Here is an 18951-nt window from a genome sequence, read left to right on the forward strand (position 1 = left end):
GAGTGTTTTCGTATCTCGATGACTGGCTCATTCGGGGCCACACCAGGGACCAAGTACAATCCCATGTTCGACTCGCCCTAAGCATGTTTCGCCAGCTAGGCCTCCTGCTCAACAATGAAAAGTTGACTCTGGAACCTACCCAAAGAATAGAGTTTATCGGGGCAGTCTTGGATTCCAGACTCACCCAAGCCCTCCTGCTGGACGTATGCTTTCAGTCAATGGTGAATATCATCCGCAGCCTTCAAAACTTCCCGACTTCCACGGTAAAATGTGCCTCAGCCTTCTGGGGCACATGGCTTTGTGCACTTACGTAACCAGGCATGCCAGACTTTGGCTTCGCCCACTTCAGGCCTGGTTATCAACAGTATATTGACCAGGTTGAGAGAGCCTGAGCATGGTGGTCACTGTCCCGGAATCAGTTTTGACCTCCCCTCCGTTGGTGATTGGACCCCACGTCGGTGTGCGAAGGGGTATCATTTCACGCCCCGCAACCTTCCCTGTACCTAGTCACAGATGCATCATCTCTGGGATGGGGCGCCCACCTCGGCGAACTCCAAACACACGGCCTTTAGACCACATCCGAACTAATTGCATATCAATGTACGAGAACTCATGGCAGTACACCTAGTATGTCAGGCATTTCGCGGGAACCTACGTGGTCATTGTGTGGCAGTACTCACAGACAACCACGGCCATGTTCTATATCAACAAGCAAGGGGGAGCCCAGTTATCCCGCCTATGACAGGAGGCCGTTCGCCTGTGGGAGTTCTGAATAGTCCACTTGATACATCTGGTGGCATCTCCGGGGGGTCCAGAACACACTGGCAGACCGCCTCAGTAGGTCCTTCCAGCCGGTCGATTTGCCCAGATGTCATCCACTCCATCTTCCTGAGGTGGGGGTTTCCCCAAGTCGACCTATTTGCCTCGTGCAATAATTGGAAGTGCCAACTGTTCTGTTCTCTCTGGGAACATTCTCCAGATTCCCTAACAGACACTTTCCTACTTCCATGGAAAGACCACCTGTTCTATGCTTTCCCTCCATTCCCGCTAGTCCACAGGGTCCTGCTCAAGTTACGCACAGACAGGGCACGTATGATTCTGGTCACACCAGCATGGCGCAGGTAGCACTGGTATACCACGCTCCTGGAGTTGTCGGTAGAGCGTCCGCTCACACTCCTGCTGTGGCCAAACCTGATCTCACATGACTACGGGCGCCTTTGTCATCCTGACCTGCAATCACTTCACCTTAGAGCGGAGATGCTACATGGCTAACTCGGTCAGAATTACTCTGCTCACAATCAGTGCAGCAGGTTCTCTTAGGCAGCAGGAAGCCCTCCACTGAAGCCACTTACTAGCCAAATGGAAGCGATTCTCCTATTGGTGCGAGCAGCACGCCATGCCCCCCTTGCAGGTGTTGATACCGCTTATACTAGACTATCTCCTATCCCTAAAGCAGCAGGGCCTGGCAGTATCATCTTCCAGGGTGTACCTGGCAGCCATCTCGGCTTTCCATCCAGGAGCACATGCTTCCTCTGTCTTCTCCAACCCGATGGTCGTTAGATTTCTGAAGGGTTTAGATCGCCTCTATCCTCGAGTACGACAACTGGTTCCAGCGTGGGACCTTAACCTGGTCCTTTCCAGAGTCACTGGGACCCCATTCATGCTGATGGCCACCTGCTCACTTCTTAACTGTCTTGGAAGACGGCCTTCCTTGTAGCTATCACTTCAGCGAGACGCATGTCTGAGATCAGCGCCCTCACATCTGAGGCACTGTATACAGTTTCCCACCAAGACAAGGTGAAACTTTGCCCCCACCCTGCCTTTCTCCTCAAGGTGGTATCAGCTTTTCATGTGAACCAGGACATTTTCCTCCCGGTCTTTTATCCGAAGCTGCACGCCACACCGCAGGATCAACATATACACTCCCTTGATATTCATAGGGCTCTAGCCTTCTATATCGAGCATACTAAGCTGTTCAGGAAAATGACCCAACTCTTCGTTGCAGTGGCCAGCCGGATGAAAGGCCTACTGGTCTCCTTGCAACGCATCTCCTCATGGATCACAGCCTGTGTATGTGCTTGCTATGACTTGGCTGATGTTCTGACTCTGCGCCTCACCACCCACTCCACGAGGGCTCAAGCTTCGTTGGCCGCTTTCCTGGCCCGTGTCCCAGTACAGGAGATCTGTAAAGCTGCCGTTTGGTCATCGGTACATACTTTTGCAGCTCACTACGTGTTAGTTCAGCAGTCTAGAGACGATGCTGCATTTGGTTCAGGGGTTCTGCACTCAGCGACGTCTGACTCCGACCCCACCGCCTAGGTAAGGCTTGCTAGTCACCTAATTGGAATTAATTTGAGCAAGCACTCGAAGAAGAAAAGACGGTTACTCACCTTTGTAACGGTTGTTCTTCAAGATGTGTTGCTCGTATCCATTCCACACCCACCCTCCTTCCCCTTTGTCGGAGTAGCCGGCAAGAAGGAACTGAGGAGGTGCTGGGTCAGCTGGGGTATATATCCAGTGCCATTAAGGCGCCACTCCAGGGGGCTCCACAGCCGACCCACCAGGTGTTGCTGGGATAAAAATTCTCCGACGATCGAGCATGCGGCGCGCGCACACCTAATTGGAATGGATATGAGTAACACATCTCAAAGAACAACAGTTACAAAGGTGAGTAACTGTCTTTTGCCTCAGTGGTTAGACTTAATGAGAAATATTTAATATGGATCTTTTGGTGCCTGGATAATTCAATAACAACTTGGTTTTAAGATTTCAAATTTACCATGTACGCAGTCCTCAGTAAGGTAGGTGAGTGAGATTACGTAGGTGAACTAAAGAGTGTAAAAAAAAAAAAAATCGTTGACTCTACTTTGATGCATAAAGAACTCCATTTTTACTAAGCTTTCTTTCCTTTCTTTGCTTCCATGATTGTCTCTGTAGAACTTAGATTATGATATCACCAGAGACTGAAACGTGATCAGTACAGAGAGGAGAGGATGTTAAGTTTAGAACATTTTTTTTGTTAAAACGTTGTATGAATTCCTGACAAGCAGCTGGAAGAAAATCTTTCTATGAAAGATGCAACCTATTCTCCCCCCATCCCCCGAATTCGAGGGCTGGGAAAGCTGTAGCTCGGGTTTCAGCCTGTTGCAGTATTGCTGTCTTGTTTTAGTTCTCTTGACTTCCATATTGTTCTCTGGCAGGCTGGATAAAAATATATTTTTAATTGATTTTTACTTACATATTTTCCTTTTAAAAATATACCTATTTGAAAATTAAATTTGAAATTGACAACCTGTGTAAAGATCTAAATGTACCATCGCTTGTTAAGATAATTTAATTTAAATATTTAAACAGTATATTTGCTGCCAAAGTTTTAAAGAAAGTCAAACCATTTGACTGATGGAAGTCACTGGCTAAGCACCTGGAACCAGAGTTTGTTGAAGTCCTAAACGAGCTTTGGCAGCAGTAGCCTCTTCTGGAAATGCAGAGACACTATTTTCTTCGTTTCAGTTTATTTAGCTAGTCAGTTCAATTATTAATTCATTCAAAGTTGAGAAACCAATTGCAGGACAGCTAGTTTTCCTTGTCCAATCTATGAATAAAAATGAGGCCTGAGTGGATGAGATCTACTTGTTCTAAAACCTTGAAAGGATGTGGTGGCCAGAAACAATAAGATCAGTTCATGAACTACAATTAATACTTCTTTCTTTAATAAATTGATTATTTTAAATGCAAAACATGTTTGATAAATTTACTTTATTTTCTGGCATATCCAGCACATTTAATTAATTATAAAAACAAATTTAAAATGCTGGTTTTGTGAATTTACAATTGAATTCTAGTTTCCATCCAAATGTAAATTGACACAAACCATGAGTAAAAAAAATTAATCACCTGATAAATAAGAAATGCATCATTTACCATTTTCTAAGATAATATATCTAAAAGTTAAGACTCTGATTAAATATATGTTAGGCTATAGAACTGCTTAAATAAATGTGTATAGATGCTATGTATCCTTCTGGTTATCAGAAAGAAGCACCAAATTTAGGGTGCAGGATATACTTAGTTGTAACATGTTTTAATGGTTACCAACCAGTGAAAATCAGGATTTATTTAGGGGAAGAACTTAAAAAGTACAAATGAAAAACACATTCAAATAGATGATTTAAATCAAGGTTTCCTGCTTGCTGATTAAAATTGTGATTGTACTTGGTGATTTAAAAGACCAATTTAAATCTGCTGCCCTCCTTCTGCAGCAAAATATAGAGAAGTCACAGATTTTTAAGGCCATAAAGGACTAGTTTATAATTTAGTCTGACCTCTTTGAATAGCATAGGCCATACTGAATGAAACTGTAATTCCTACATCAAGCCCATAATTTCTTGGTGAGCTAGAGCATATCATTTCCGAAAGTCATGCAAACTTGATATAAAGACTTCAAATGATGGCGAATCCACTACACCCTTGATATCAAGACTTCGATATATCTGAGGTGAAAAACAAGCAGCAAAAACAACCAACCTCCTCATTTTTCAAGGGGAACGTACCTTGAGGTCATCTTGATACATAATAAAAATTCCTTAAAGAGTTGCATATTACCCATGGATAATGTCTATTTGCCTAATAACAGGTGCAAAAAAATCTCTGTAACCATTTAAACCTTGGCATCTCACTCTCAGCCTGGTTGTTGGCTATGGTAGTAGTCCCATCTGGTATGTCTCCCTACTCCTCATTCCTTACAGGCTGTACTTTTTAAGCTTCCGTGTTTCTCCCTTTGTTGGGGTGCAGATGGAGAGCACTTCTGTGCTTGTTTCCCCACCCTTTTGCTGCAAACATTGATGCTGTCTGTTTGATAGGAGCGCTCTTTAGCTGTGAAATCTTATAATTCTCTTTTTTGTTTTGCTGTTTTAGAATTGTGGAATGCTGTGAAGACTCTAAGTGCCCTGCAGCATTAGGCAGATTACTATCTGGATTGTCTTCAGCACAACGAAATTCATATACAAGAGGTATCAGACCAATGGCTTACCCTCACCCTCATATTGCACCACTGTAGACTAGACTCTTATATTAGATCCTTCTTCCTGTTTCCGTCATAGTGTTGCCAAATTGGTAATATTTTAAAACCAGACACTCCAGGAGGAGTGCTGGAACCTCCCCTGCTCCGCCTCTTCCTCCAAGGCCTTGCCCCTGCCCCACCTTTTCCCCTGGGGCTCCGCCCCATCCACTCCTCTTCCCTCCTCCTTCTGTCACTCGCTGCATATCCTCTCCCAACCTCCCCCTCCCCCGGCTCAGGAGGGACTCGCCTGCTTTGCCAAGGCTGGGAGCTGCAGCTGCCCAACACAGGTAGCAGGTGGCCTTAGCTGAGTAGGAGTTGGTGCAGGTGATGACCCAGCTTCTCCCCTGCCCACAGTAACTGGACTTCAGATGTCCAGTCTCCTTTTCGACTGGACTTTAGCCTTTCGGACTTTTGAAAACCAGGCACCTGGCCACCCTGTCCCTGCCAAACCTGAAAGATTAAAGGGATAGGCATTTAATAAATTTGTCCAGGAGCAGACTTTTTAAATTGCTAGTGTTTACTGCTCACCTGAACCTTATTTGTATTATATAGAACTGTATTACATTTAATATTGAACAGTTAGTCACAGAGTCAAGAAATGCGAAAGGTAAAAAAGTCCAATAGCAGTGTTATTTAACTCAGTTCCATCCTTTATGGTGTGCATTTTATGACAAAAAATGGTGTAATTGATTAAATTGTACTTTATTTCCAATTTGCTGATTTAAAGTAGAACATGCTATGTATGTGTAACACAGTCGAGGTTAGCACTGCTATTAGAACCTTAAAGTTTGCATTTCCTCATTTTGTGGTTTTAATTGGGAAGCCTTAGTGTTGTACTAACAAAGAATTTAAATGTTGTTTCTGTCTTTAAAAAATAAAAATGGAAAAAAACCTACTTGCCCATGTTTACAAGTGGCAATGAGATGATCCCAGTAAGGCTTTGGGGTGAAAGGTTTAGCAGCAGAGTTACTCCCCATTTATTTCTATCATGATTTGCTGGCAAACAGTTTTCTGATGGCTTACATTGTAACAGCTTTTTCTTTTCAATAGAAAAAGACCAACTTATTTTTAAACAAAAGCTTTGCAAATAATGTAGAATGTAAACTGGTGCAGGGACTATCCTTTTGCTATTTGTTTGTATAGTGCTTGGCATGATGGGGAGACCTGACCTGCTTAAGGCCTCTAGATACCAATAGATTTTGCAGTGGAGCCAAATGTGCCATTACTTAGGAATAGGTGAAAATTACAGGCTTTGTGGAGGAGGGAGAGAGAGAGGATTCTGCCTGCTTGCTTCTCCTGCATTTTTTGAAGCATTCTGACCTTTAACTTAAAAAAAAAAAAAATTAGCTGCCAATATAGAGCGATAACAGCAGAAACGGTGTTCTGTTTCCCTCTCAAACCAGCATTGTTCATCTTGACCTGGGTTTTGGCAATAGCAGCAAAGGTGGCTACTCTGTACTCTTGCACCCCATTCACTTCACTTTCCACATATATTAAGCACATTAAATTATTAAGCACAGACAATTTTTTTAAAAAAAGGGAAATTAAATGCAAAAAAAAATGTGAATATGTAACCCACACACCTTCTGGGTGTGGTGTTCTGTCCCACCTAGTGGCACAGAGAGCGCTTAAAGAGAGAGGGATAAAATGAGTCTGCTCTACAGCCTTAGCTAAGAGCCAGTTGGCTTTTAACTCATGCAGTAGAGCAGAGGTAGGCAACCTATGGCACGCGTGCTGAAGGCGGCACTTGAGCTGATTTTCAGTGGCACTCACACTGCCCGAGTCCTGGCCACCGGTCCAGGGGGCTCTGCATTTTAATTTAATTTTAAATGAAGCTTCTTAAACATTTTAAAAACCTTATTTACTTGACATACAGCAATAGCTTAGTTGTATATAGAAAGAGACCTTCTAAAAAGGTTGAAATGTATTACTGGCACGCAAAACCTTAAATCAGAGTGAATAAATGAAGACTCGGCACACCACTTCTTCTGAAAGGTTGCCGACCCCTGCAGTAGAAGTTCATGCACGAAGCTTCAAAGGTCCCAGGTTCAGTCCTGTCTCCTGATGACCAGGGTCTGTTGGTGTTAAAAATGCAATGTAGGTGCTCCACATTTAACAAGAATCGCATCACCTTATCAAGAATCAAAAAACTTTCTTCCAGGCCCTTCTTCTCATACATCTCAACTACTACAATTCTTCTTCTCCAGCTTTGATAAATCCCATGTTGCCCCTCTTATATCCATTTTAAAATGTTATTGCAGAGATCATATTCCTGGCTCATTGCTTCAACAATAATCTCTTTGCATCCTCTGATGGTGTCAACTTCTCTATTGCATCAAACAAGGACTACTTGCCTTCACTCCCAAGGCTCTTTGCTGCCTATCCCTGTCATGCCTGTCATCGGTTGTATTGTATTAAGATGCCGATCTCCACCACTGTGCAGTCAGTGATTCAAGCCTTTTTTTTCCCATTTGTTAATTTTCAGACCAATCCCTTTTGTGCTTTCTTCTGTCTTTTCTAATGCATGGGAGTAGCTCCCCATAAACATCTGCAAAGCCACCTCATTGTCCTCCTTCAAAGCTCTCCTTAAAATGATCCTCTACCACGATACGTACAAAAAACTGAGAGAATTATTAGGCAGTGGGTATGCTCAGACCACTGCTTTTCTTACTGACCAACATTATCTCATTGTTACCTTGTGCTCCCATTTGTAGTACCCAACTGTTGTGTCACACTGTGTACTTCAGTTGTAAATTTTTCAGGGCAGGGTCTATCTCTTTATGTGTTTGTGCAGTGCTTTCCAAAACATGGCCCTGATTTGACTGAGACTTTAGGTATTATCACAATACAAACAATAATAGCATGTATATGCAATAAAGCAGAATTAACATTGCTATGGCCATCTTCATACTTGCATTTCCAGTTTAACTCTGCAACCTTAATGTAGATTTTAATTCTATTTTGAATATACGTTTTATGAAAAACTTTACAAAATGAAGTTGTAGTGAAATGTGCTTACTAAAATTATTTGTTCTTTGTGGTCTTGGCTTGAGTCATCTCTGATCATTACCTCAGCCTTGTCCTGGCATAAACTTCTTTGGTAAATCAATTTTAATGAAGGATTTTAGTTCTTGGCCCACTAGAATTTGGAGTAAATTATTGCTGGGAAATAAAGAGACACTACCATTAGTTTGCCATTCTGAAGTTTTCAGCCCAGTGCGTAAGAATGACTGTTGTTTTACTCCTGAGTAGACTGACTGGGTAGCTGAGGATTACAACCATGCATGAGTACCATTGCCTAGTGGGCTCTGTGTAGGTCATGTTACCGTAAGACAGTGTTTTTTATTTCAAAGACTCTTGAAAAATTTCACGTGTTAACAAAGTAAAAGCACAGTTTAAAAAAATACCGTTTTTAAGCAGGTTATTAGAGTTTAGTTGTTGCACTAGATAGGGAAAGGAACATAACTTACTGACTGATGGTTTGAGCCTTTTCTTGGGCAGTACTTTCGACCTGAATGAGATTTGAAAGTTCCTTAAAATATTGTTTCCAACCATTAGCTTCAGAGTTAATTGGGATTTTTTTGGATCAAGGCTACTAAGCAGGAAATAAACAAAATGGTTTTCTAATATTGTTTTTTATATCAATTGTCACAAAAAAAATCTATGTATATTTAAAAATCCGTCTTGTCTTTGTCAGTGATTTAATAAACATTTCTAGTGATTTTTTACATGATATTATTCTTATGCAATGTGTGGGATGCAGTTTGGCATATGGTCTCAGGGCTTTGTTTAAACTCAAACTCTTTGGTCTGCACTTCAAAATGCACAGGAGATTTATGAGCGTAATTCTTATGAATAGTAACTGTGATTCTTCGAGTGCTTGTTCATGTAATTTCCAATCAGGTGTGTGCATGCCTTGTGCACAGTCACTGGAAAGTTTTCCCTTAGCAGCTCCTGTCAGGTCGGCTATGGATCCCCCTGGAGTGGCGCCTTCATGGCACTCAATATATGATCCAGCCGACCCAGTCCCTTCTCAGTCCCTTCTGACCACCAGTAACGGTCGGTGGAATTGCGATCGCTTGCTTAGCAAGTTCTTCCCTTAGCGTTCTTTCATATAGTTAGCTTAGCCTAGTTTAGTTGTAGTTAGTCTTAGTTGCTAGAATGTATAGTGAGGTTTGGGAGCGGGGTTTCCCCAATCCTAAACCGCCGTTCCCTTGGGCTCTGGGGTATGCCATATGCCATGAGCCCAAGGCTTAAAACCCTGTGGAACCGGCAGCACGCCTATGCCAATGATCGACCCTCACGACTTGTGTCTGAGGGAGGCACACCAGACAGATAAGTACAAGGTCTGTACTGCTTTCCTCCCCAGAACTAAAAAGGAGCAAGATTTCTGATTGAAGCAGTTGCTCATGGAATCCGTCCTTTGTCCTCAGTCTGCTGCGGACCGCAGAACCCCGCACCAAGTGCATCCATACGGAGTGCCCTGACATTGGTATGTGACACAGTGCTGATGAAGAACTCTAGTTTAAGAGACCCTCGGCACTAGCACTTCTCCAGTAGTGCATGATGCACAGACAACTCGGCATTGCTTGCATTCACCAGTGCTGTACAAGCAGCATAGAAAAGCTGACGGGGCACTCCCTAGCGCAAAAAGCAGTGGGACCTGCAGGTTCTGTACCAGTGCGTTCCATGAAGGAGCACTCGGCATCCAAGCACCAAGAGTCAGCGCTGTCAACTTCAGTTCCTGGGGGGGCGATCGAGTCCAGCGCACAGCGACTCCCAGGATGGGCAGTGCTAGCTGGAGGAGTTGGACTTACTTCCGCCACGGATACTTTTGAAGCCACCAGAGACTAATAGCTATGACAGCTCCTTAGCCCCTGGTGGTCAGAGATAAGCCCCTGGCGCCATCTAGGGGCAAGCCTCTCCTGATGGGCACCATTTGCCTCAGCACTGCTCCAGATCACCATTGATAAACACCATTTTCTGGCAACGGACTCTGTGAGGGGTTCCCCAACACCAGCAGAACGACTCTCCCCTTCCCCGGCACTGATGAGGGAGCATCACCGATCCCCGGCTCCAAGAGAGGACAGGCACTGGTCCCCAGCACCAGATTCTCTGCAGTCCCTGGCCCAGGCATCTCTACACCAGTCCCCTGCATCGTCAACTTGGCACTGGTCCCTGGCACAGTACCATACAGTGCCACTGTGGTCATCACAGTCAAAATCTATGTCTTCAGACTCGGATGATGACTCGTACTATTCCCGTGCAGCAGGCATAGATCTGACAAGCGACAAAGGGAGGCACTAATGGCATGGCAATCCCAGTGGCAGCTTCTTGGGTAATGGCCCTTTTGGACCCCCTGGGCTTGCCATCAGGCCCAGGGCTCCTTTTCCAGGGGCTCCTGTTTGTTGGCCTTGGTGTCCCAACCATCCCAGACAGTCAAGGATTGACCTATGCCCCATGGATCTGAGGCGACCTTGGCGCAAGCCCCACAGCCAGCCCAGGTCACCGGCGAGGCAACTCAGAGGCACGACCTATTACGTGGCCAGTCTACTGCCACCTTGGCTACGGTCACCAGAGAGGCCCCAGATGCTGAACGGGAGGAGGTCAGGGAGCTGGAGGGTCAGGAGGACTCTGTACCACCTCTGGCCTCCTCATCTTTGTCCCAGGTGTGCCCAGCAGCATATACCTCCTCTACAGGCATCTGTACCACTCATTCTAGAGTACCTTCTGTACCTGAAATATTAAGGCCTGGCAGTGTCATCCATCAAGGTACATGTCGCTGCTATCTCAGCCTTCCACCCGGGAGTGTCTGGCAGATCCGTATTTGCTAATCCCATGGTAGGCCATTTCCTCAAGGGTCTGGAATGCCTACATCCTCAGACTAGACAGCGTATCCTGGCTTGGGACCTCAATCTAGTCCTCTCCAAATTAATGGGGCCCCATTTTGAACCACTAGTGACTTGCTCCCTTCTCTGTCTATCATGGAAGGTAACCTTCCTGGTCACCATCACATCAGCCAGGAGAGTGTCAGAGCTAAAGGCCCTTATCTTCGATCCACCCTACACGATCTTCCACAGGGATAAGGTGCAACTCAGGCCTCACCCAGCCTTTCTTCCCAAAGTAGTGTCACCCTGTCATACTAACCATGACATTTTTCTGCTTGTCTTCTATCCTAAGCCTCATGCCAGTAGCCGTGAGCAGAGGCTACACTCATTTGATGTTTGGCGGGCACTAGCATTCTACATTGAGTGCACTAAGATGTTCAGGAAGTTGAACCAACTGTTCGTAGTGGTGGCAGACCGGATGAAAGGACCCCCAGTCTCATCTCAAAGAATATCTTCCTGGATCCTGTCCTGCATCCGCAAGTGCTATGAGGTGGCCAAGGTCCCAACCCCAGCACTTAAGGCACATTCCATGAGGACACAGGTCTTGTCGGCGATGTTCCTGGTCCAGGTCCTGATACAAGAAATTTGCAGGGCAGCAACATGATCCTCTCTGCATACGTTCACCTTTCATTATGCTGTTACCCAGCACGCCAGCGATGATGCAGCATTCAGCAGAGCGGTGCTCCAATCAGCGATTCCTTAACTCCGACCCCACCTCCATGATAGAGCTTTGGAGTCACCTGATTGGAATTGACATGAACAAGCACTAGAAGAATTAAAAACGGTTGCTCACTTTCTTGTAACTGCTGTTCTTTGAGATGTGTTCATGTCCATTCCAATAGCCACCCTCCTACCCTTCTGTCATAGTAGGCGGCAAGAAGGAACTGAGGAGGGGCTGGGTTGGCAGGGTTATAAAGGTGCCACTCCAGGTGGCCCCACAGCTGACCTGAGTTTCCTGTGACTGTGCATGCAGTGTGCACACACCTGATTGGAATGGACATGAGCAACACATCTTGAAGAACCACAGTTACGAGAAGGTGAGTAACTGTTTTTTTCTCTGACAGTGTCAAGGTTTTTTCCCGCACTTTGAACTTTAGGGTACAAAAAGTGGGGACATGCATGAAAACTTTTAAACTTAATTACTAGCTTAAATCTGGTACACTGCCACCAGCCAGAATTTAGTGTCTGGCACACTTTGTTCCCCCAAAACCTTCCCTGGGGAACTCAGACCCAAACCCCTTGGGTCTTAAAACAAAGAGAAATTAACCGTCTCCCTCCTTTTCCCTTCAGACTTTCCTCTCCCTGGGTTGCTTGAGAGGCTTCACACCAATCCAAACTCCTTGGATCTTAAAACAAGGAGGAATTAACCATCCCCTCTCTTTTCCCCCCACCAATCCCTGTTGAGTTCAGACTCAATCCCTTGGATTTTAAAACAAGGAAAAATCAATCAGATTCTTAAAAAGAAAGCTTTTAATTAAAGAAAAAAAAAAGTAAAAAGTAAAAATTATCTCTGTAAAATCAGGATGGAAAATGCTTTACAGGGTACTCAGATTCATATAGACTAGAGGGACCCCCCCCCCGCCTTAGATTCAAAGTTACAGCAAACAGAGGTAAAAATCCTTCCAGCAAAAAGACACATTTACAAGTTGAGAAAACAAACATAAGACTAATCCGCCTTGCCTGGCTACTACTTACAATTTTGAAACATGAAAGACTGATTCAGAAAGATTTGGAGAACCTGGAATGATGTCCCGTCCCTCTCAGTCCCGAGAGCGAACAACAAACCAAACAAGCACAAATAAAGACTTCTCTCCACCAAGATTTGAAAGTATCTTGTCCCCCTATTAGTCCTCTAGTCAGGTGTCAGCCAGGTTTACTGAGCTTCTTAACGCTTTACAGGTAAAAGAGATATTAACCCTTAATCATGTGTTTATGACAGACAGTAAGTGCAGTATAGTAATTTCATGATGATGTGGTCCATGCTGCTTTGCTTTATTAGGTTTGTAATGCTTCAGAGCTAAAGTTCAAATGAACTGGCTCACCAGCAGTTGGTGCATAACTGCCTGTTGTGGTGTAACTACCTAACTTGGTTCCTGTTCCCTGACTGGCAAGCAACTCTTCCATGCTCTACTGCTCCAGGGTTCTTGTATTACCTTCCTTTGGAGGAGGTGTTTTCCTTTGAGTGGGAAAAGTGATATGGAAGATGATTTCCATAGGTGAGGGCTAGATGGGCCAAAGTCCTTTTAAATCTGTTAAACTTGCTTAGAGACTGAGGAGAGATTCCTCAAACTTGTCCCTGGAGGAATCTAGTTCCGTTGACTATAAGGGATGGATCAATATTGCCTTTAAGCCATGTCTAGAACAGGAAAATAGGTTGTGTTATAGAACAAGTTGGCTAATATTTTTAAACGACCTATTTTCCTTGGTTTCACCTAGCCTTAGAGCACAGTACTGACTCCAAGACAAATAAGGAGCTCTTACAGATGAACTTGTCTGTGAATCTTGAGGCTATACTTGTCCACAAGATTCTGAAGAATGTGATAGAAATGTGGCTATATACTCATTCAACCCTTGAGGCATCTACACAGGTGGAACATATGTACCTTTGCTATTACTCTCAGCTGCTTCAAGAGTTTAGTACTGGAGACAACAGTGGACAAATAGAGAATTGGTATGGCTCCCAGCTTGGTGTCCCTGTGTCATGATGCATATGTTGGAGTTGGGTAGAAGAAAAAGCAGACTAGCTGTGAAAGTTTGCCATGTGCATCAAAACCAACCAGTCCTGTGTGGGGAATTATCAGTTTGATTGTAAAGGCCAGAAAATTTATAAATCTCTACACAGCAGCAACAGTTTGTATAATGAGTGTGCTGAGAGCCATTGAACAAAACTGTAAACTCTGTATGTGATGAAAAGCACTTTAAGCCAGGGGATGTGGCAGCAATTCCAGCACCTATGGCTGTTCTAGGAACAGAACCCTCAAGTGTACTTTCTTGCATTTACTTCAGCCAGAGTTGCATCAATAGCTTGATGACTTATTATGTGACAGAAGGAGCATCTTTGGCAAGAAAGCAGAGGCGATGTTGATCAAGCTAGAAGAATATGGCTGCTCTTCATTCCCTCTTAGACTCTGTCTGCTTTGTCTTCTCAGGCATTCTGGAAGTCATGGAAGGGTAAGGCATCCTTGAAAGTAAATCTGCTTAGCATAGTTCTAGGCCTTTGAGGATTTAGCTCTTGGATTTTGTCCAATTTGCCCTAAGCATCAAAAAACCTTAGGGTTTTTTTAAAGCTTTTGCAATCTGTAACTAGTCAGCCACATCTTGCTTCATAGGAACTTTATTCCTGAAAAGGCCATTGGGCCTTTTTGTCTGTGACCAATGCTGGATGTTTTAGTAGAAGGAAATTCCCATGATACACCTAGATATTCAATAAGATACCACGTGGGGGAAATTTCTTCTTCACCTTAGCTGGTGATGAACTTGTACCCTGATGTGTGAAGATTGACCCATTATTTTATCCTAGTTATTATCCTTGCAAATGCTATTCTTATTTGCTTCTAATCCTTCAAAGAATATTAAGTCTCTTTCCTTAATACCTTGTGACTGTGAGATGCACAGGATAATTATACAGCACATAAACTGTGATTGTGGATTCCTAAGCTAGCGTTCACCACGTACCATCTCTTCCTTAGTTGACCTGATTAAACTGAAGGTGCCCTCTGCTTGTCCATAATACTTGATGATGCTGTGTTACAGGAATAGAACATAATCAAATATCAGGATGCAAACATCACTCTGGACATTCTACAGTGATTATTTTATGGCATACTGCAACTCAGTTTGTTAACACAGTGGCTTTCCATTTCTTTATGGCTAAATACCACTGCCATACAATAGTTGTTAGAAGAATTAAAAAAAGGTGAAATGGCTAGAGTTAGTAAGATGAAATTTCCCATGACAAGAATGAAAAGCATCAAATGTCAGAAACTGGCAAAAAGAATATTGTTTTAATAAGGTTATAGGTATAAACTGTAGGGAAGATATTGGGCATAAGAAGTTCTTAGTACTGTGGACCTGTCAGCTACTTGTGACCCCACCCGCCTAAATAGCTTATTGATGGATGATGCAGGTATTACAGTACTGTGAATTATTGAGTGTGTGCGCCCAAATTGCTTTTTGGCTCTCTGTTCAGTGCAGTGTTTCCTTTCTATCCTGCTTTCTGGGTGTGGGATAAGATAATGTTCCCCCTCTTTCCCCACCCTTATGGCTTATTGGTGGGAAAAGGTTCCCATTGCTTCCTTTTCTTATCTCTAACGGCTTGGTGTGTTCAGCACCACCAGTTTGCTTGCTCTTTGGCCCCTGAGCTGCCATGTGCCTATCCTGTAGTCTTGTGATTAGAGCTCCACTCACTCTGAGACCAGATTTAATGTTCACTAGGCTTACAGACTCTGAGAATCCCACATGACTGTAGTATTAGGAACTGAATACCATAGTGTGTGGGCTTTGAGTCTTTTTTTTTTTTAAAGGAAGTGTAAATTTTCTGAGGAAAAAACAAAACCCTAATCAACTGCACAAATATCTCTTCAAAGCTAATGCGACATACTGTGAAAATACTAAGAGGCTTTGTTGAATATAACATAATGGGAGATCCACTTGAATACTGATTTCCTATTTTTCTAGAAAAGTACAGTAGTTTTCTCAATACTTGCAGCCTTTAAGTGGCTAGGATTATTGTAGAGCAAAAGGTTCGGAAGGCTGTACATACCTTTTGATGGTGCCTTCCCACAGTGCACATCCTACATAGCTGCTCATACAAAAGCCTGGTTGGAGGTATATCTTTATATCTAATGTGTAATTTACCACCTCTTCCTGGTGTGTTAGCCTTGTTTGTATTGATAAATGCGTGTTCTCTGTGTATAGCCTGCAGATAAATCTGTAGGTCACATACAAGGCTGCTTAATATACCTGTTTTTTATTAAGTACGTTTGAATTTGTGAGTTTGGTTAATAAGCTACAACAAATTCTATTGTTAACCCATAAAGTCTGTATGTTCTGATTTATAGTGCCACAAGGGGTAAACTGATGTTAAAAGCATTAATTAGTCTTGGTTGACTGCAGAAAGAATTGAGTCGTAGTGAGACAGCTTTTGATTTAGCCCTTTGTAGGCTTTTGATTTTTGCCTAAGCTTGTTAAAGGGCCTGTATCTTTGACTTTTTTTTTATGCCTGATTGTGTAATTAGAGAGAGTTTAGTATGAAATATAATGATTGGACTGAGGGAGCCAGGGTCCCAGACCTAAGATGAGTTACAAATATTTTTTTCAAGTTTTCTTTTCTCTGGACAGTGATGTAAATCAGTTTGGTGAAATTTACATATACTTTAGTGGAGATATTTTCTCTTAATTCACAGGAGCTGCAAACTCCTGATAATCTGTTAGTTATTTTAGATTTATAGTAACTATGTAAGAGGGTCTGTCCTAAGTTTTTAGTGCCCTGGACACATTCTGAACATTACAATTGATCATAAATAGACTCTGGCATTTACTCAGTGAGTGCTGCCTCAGCAGCAACATCTGTGTAATAGAGATCTAACAAGCCCCACGATTAAATTACCATAGTCCCTCAACTGCCCCCTTCTTCCAGTTTTTTGCAGGCCAGGAAGTACAGATGGGCCTTAATACTTTTCCTGAATGTAATGCTTGGAGTTCCTAAGCGATTTGATTTGTGAACAGAAGCCGATATAGCTTAGTTTCGATAGTACTCAGTACTATCTATCTGGTGCTGGACTAAAGTTTAAGAACGAATAATTAAAATTAAATTAAATTTTTAGTCTAGTTTTCCATACAAACCTCCATAAATTAAACTTGTTGATTCCAAAAAAGAATCAAGTTGGAATTGGTTTTGATGTTGCCTATATGTATATGATTTAAGATCCCCTGCAACACTCAGCTCTGGTATAAATGATCACATCTGCTTATAAAAGAAAAATGTTGCTTCTTAGTTGGATTGAATTTGCGTTCACATGTGTTAATGCTTGCCAGTAAAAAGACAACATTTGCCCATAGTTGTCCCCACACCGTGATATTTCAGCTACTGTGATTATTTCCTTTTTATTAGTATGTAATACTGTGCAGTAGCTGGGACGAAGGTTAACTTGTTAGTGGTAAGCCAATACAGAAATGCTTTTTAAAGGTACACAAAAATGCTTAAGGAAATCCACACATACTTTGCATCAATGGATCACTAAGCTATGTATAGTTTTAGGGATTCCTAAAATGAGTGAGATGGTACAAAAATGATAAAAGGTTTAGAAAACCTGATCTGTGAGGAAAGATTAACAAAACTGAGCATGTAAGGTTTGAGAAAAGATTGAGGGGGAACCTGATAAGTCTTCAAATATATTAAGAGCTGTTATAAAGAGGACTGTGATTAATTGTTCTCCATGTCCCCTGAAAGTAGAACAAGAAGTAATGGGATTAATCTGCAGCAAGAGAGATTTAGGTTAGACAATAGGAAAAACTTTCTAATTAAGTTCTGGAATTAAATTCTAGAATAGGCTTCCAAGGGAGATTGTGGAATCCCCATCATTGGAGATTTTTCATAACAGGTTGGACAAATACCTTCCTGGGATAATCTAGGTTTACATAGTCCTGCCTCAGTGCAGGGGGCTGGCCCTGCCTGAATGCAAGGTGTCCCTTCCAGACCTACATTTCTAAGATTCTATGATCGTCAACTTCTGTCGTTTAAAAGAAGACTTCCACTACATCTGAAGATTTCTTTTAATGGATTCACTGCCAAGTTGATGTCCTCTTCCGTAAATATTATTTTGAAAGATTTTGGGCTCCTTTCATTGGTCATGATCTACTATAGTTAAAGTAATAAAGTAAATGTGTTGTAAGGTTCTTTTCTATACATACATTCTATATAGGTTGGTACATACCATTTTCACACAATCGCCTTCCCTCACTCTTCTTGCTGCAAGTTTAGCCTTGCACCTCCTCACTGCCACCAGAAAAATTCTCATTATTCAGAAGAATTGATGCTTATTTTCTATTGTATTTATTTATCTACTTGGAAATGGAAATAGATTGGGTGGCTGATAGTTCTGACATTCCTTATGAAGTCATAAAGCAAGACTGGGGCTTAGAATTTCTCACCATTATCCCTGCTGCTTAGAGTTCTTGCTTGATGCCATTCATCAAGTTGTCCTGTCTTGCTGTCATGAAAAATGAAAATTCAGAATCACTTCAAATTGTTATGATTAACATATTCAGCCCAGTCCAATGAAAGCTTAGGGTCAAAGGAATAAACCTTTGTTATTTTGTAAAAGGCAAATTATGGTTGTCATTCAGTTTTCTTGGCAAGTCATAATTTAAATTTTTGACAGTTACATGAGTGAACAAATTGATATTAAATCCATGAGCAGGCAACCAAATGGCAATTTTTGGGTGCCCAATTCTAAATGATGGTGGAGCACACATTTCTCAGTGGAAATAATGAGATAAAACGGACAAGAGGACTTGTAGGAGATTCTTCTCTATCCTCAAATCAAGGCTGATGGGTTGCGCTTCTCAGTGAGGTTGACAAAGAGAATCAGTAGTAAATCTGCCAAATCTTGCTTACACTAGATTTTTCAGTGTGTGTTTTAAGAGTCCTGTTAGGAGCCATGATGCAAAAAGAAGCATTTGTTTTTAGAAGTGTCTGATGCAATTAAAATAGATGGCTTATGCTGCACGAATGTGCATCTCTGTAAATGCCCCCAATTGCACATGCTGCTTCACTGTCAGCTTTTGCCTTAAGTACAAAGGTACAAAGAAGGTTTTGTGCTTGCAGTTGCACACTGATTATTATCTTCTTGCTCATTAGCATAATTGTCCCCTCCTATTTGTGCTTTCATTTTCAGTATGTAAACAACTTTTAATGGCTTTTCTCCCTCTTTCAAATAATGGCCTTTGTACCAAAGGAGAAAATTAATAATAGCTGAAGGCAAATTTCATGATGCAAAGGCT

At 42.5% G+C, this 18951-nt stretch overlaps 1 protein-coding gene across 4 annotated transcripts in view; it reads left to right on the plus strand.

Moving 5' to 3' along the window:
* Nucleotides 1-18951, plus strand: part of FAM168A (family with sequence similarity 168 member A) — a 361316-nt gene that overhangs the window by 66450 nt on the left and 275915 nt on the right. For 3 of the 4 annotated variants that reach the window (XM_030557188.1, XM_030557198.1, XM_030557208.1), the window contains exon 2: nt 4915-5009. The exons of the other annotated variant lie outside the window; for it this stretch is intronic. The gene's annotated coding sequence lies outside the window, so the exon portion shown is untranslated. The remainder of the gene's footprint in view (nt 1-4914; nt 5010-18951) is intronic. 4 annotated transcript variants of the gene reach the window in all.

The sequence above is a fragment of the Gopherus evgoodei genome, chromosome 1 (genome assembly GCF_007399415.2).
Source record: "Gopherus evgoodei ecotype Sinaloan lineage chromosome 1, rGopEvg1_v1.p, whole genome shotgun sequence".
Classification (NCBI taxonomy): domain Eukaryota; kingdom Metazoa; phylum Chordata; order Testudines; family Testudinidae; genus Gopherus; species Gopherus evgoodei.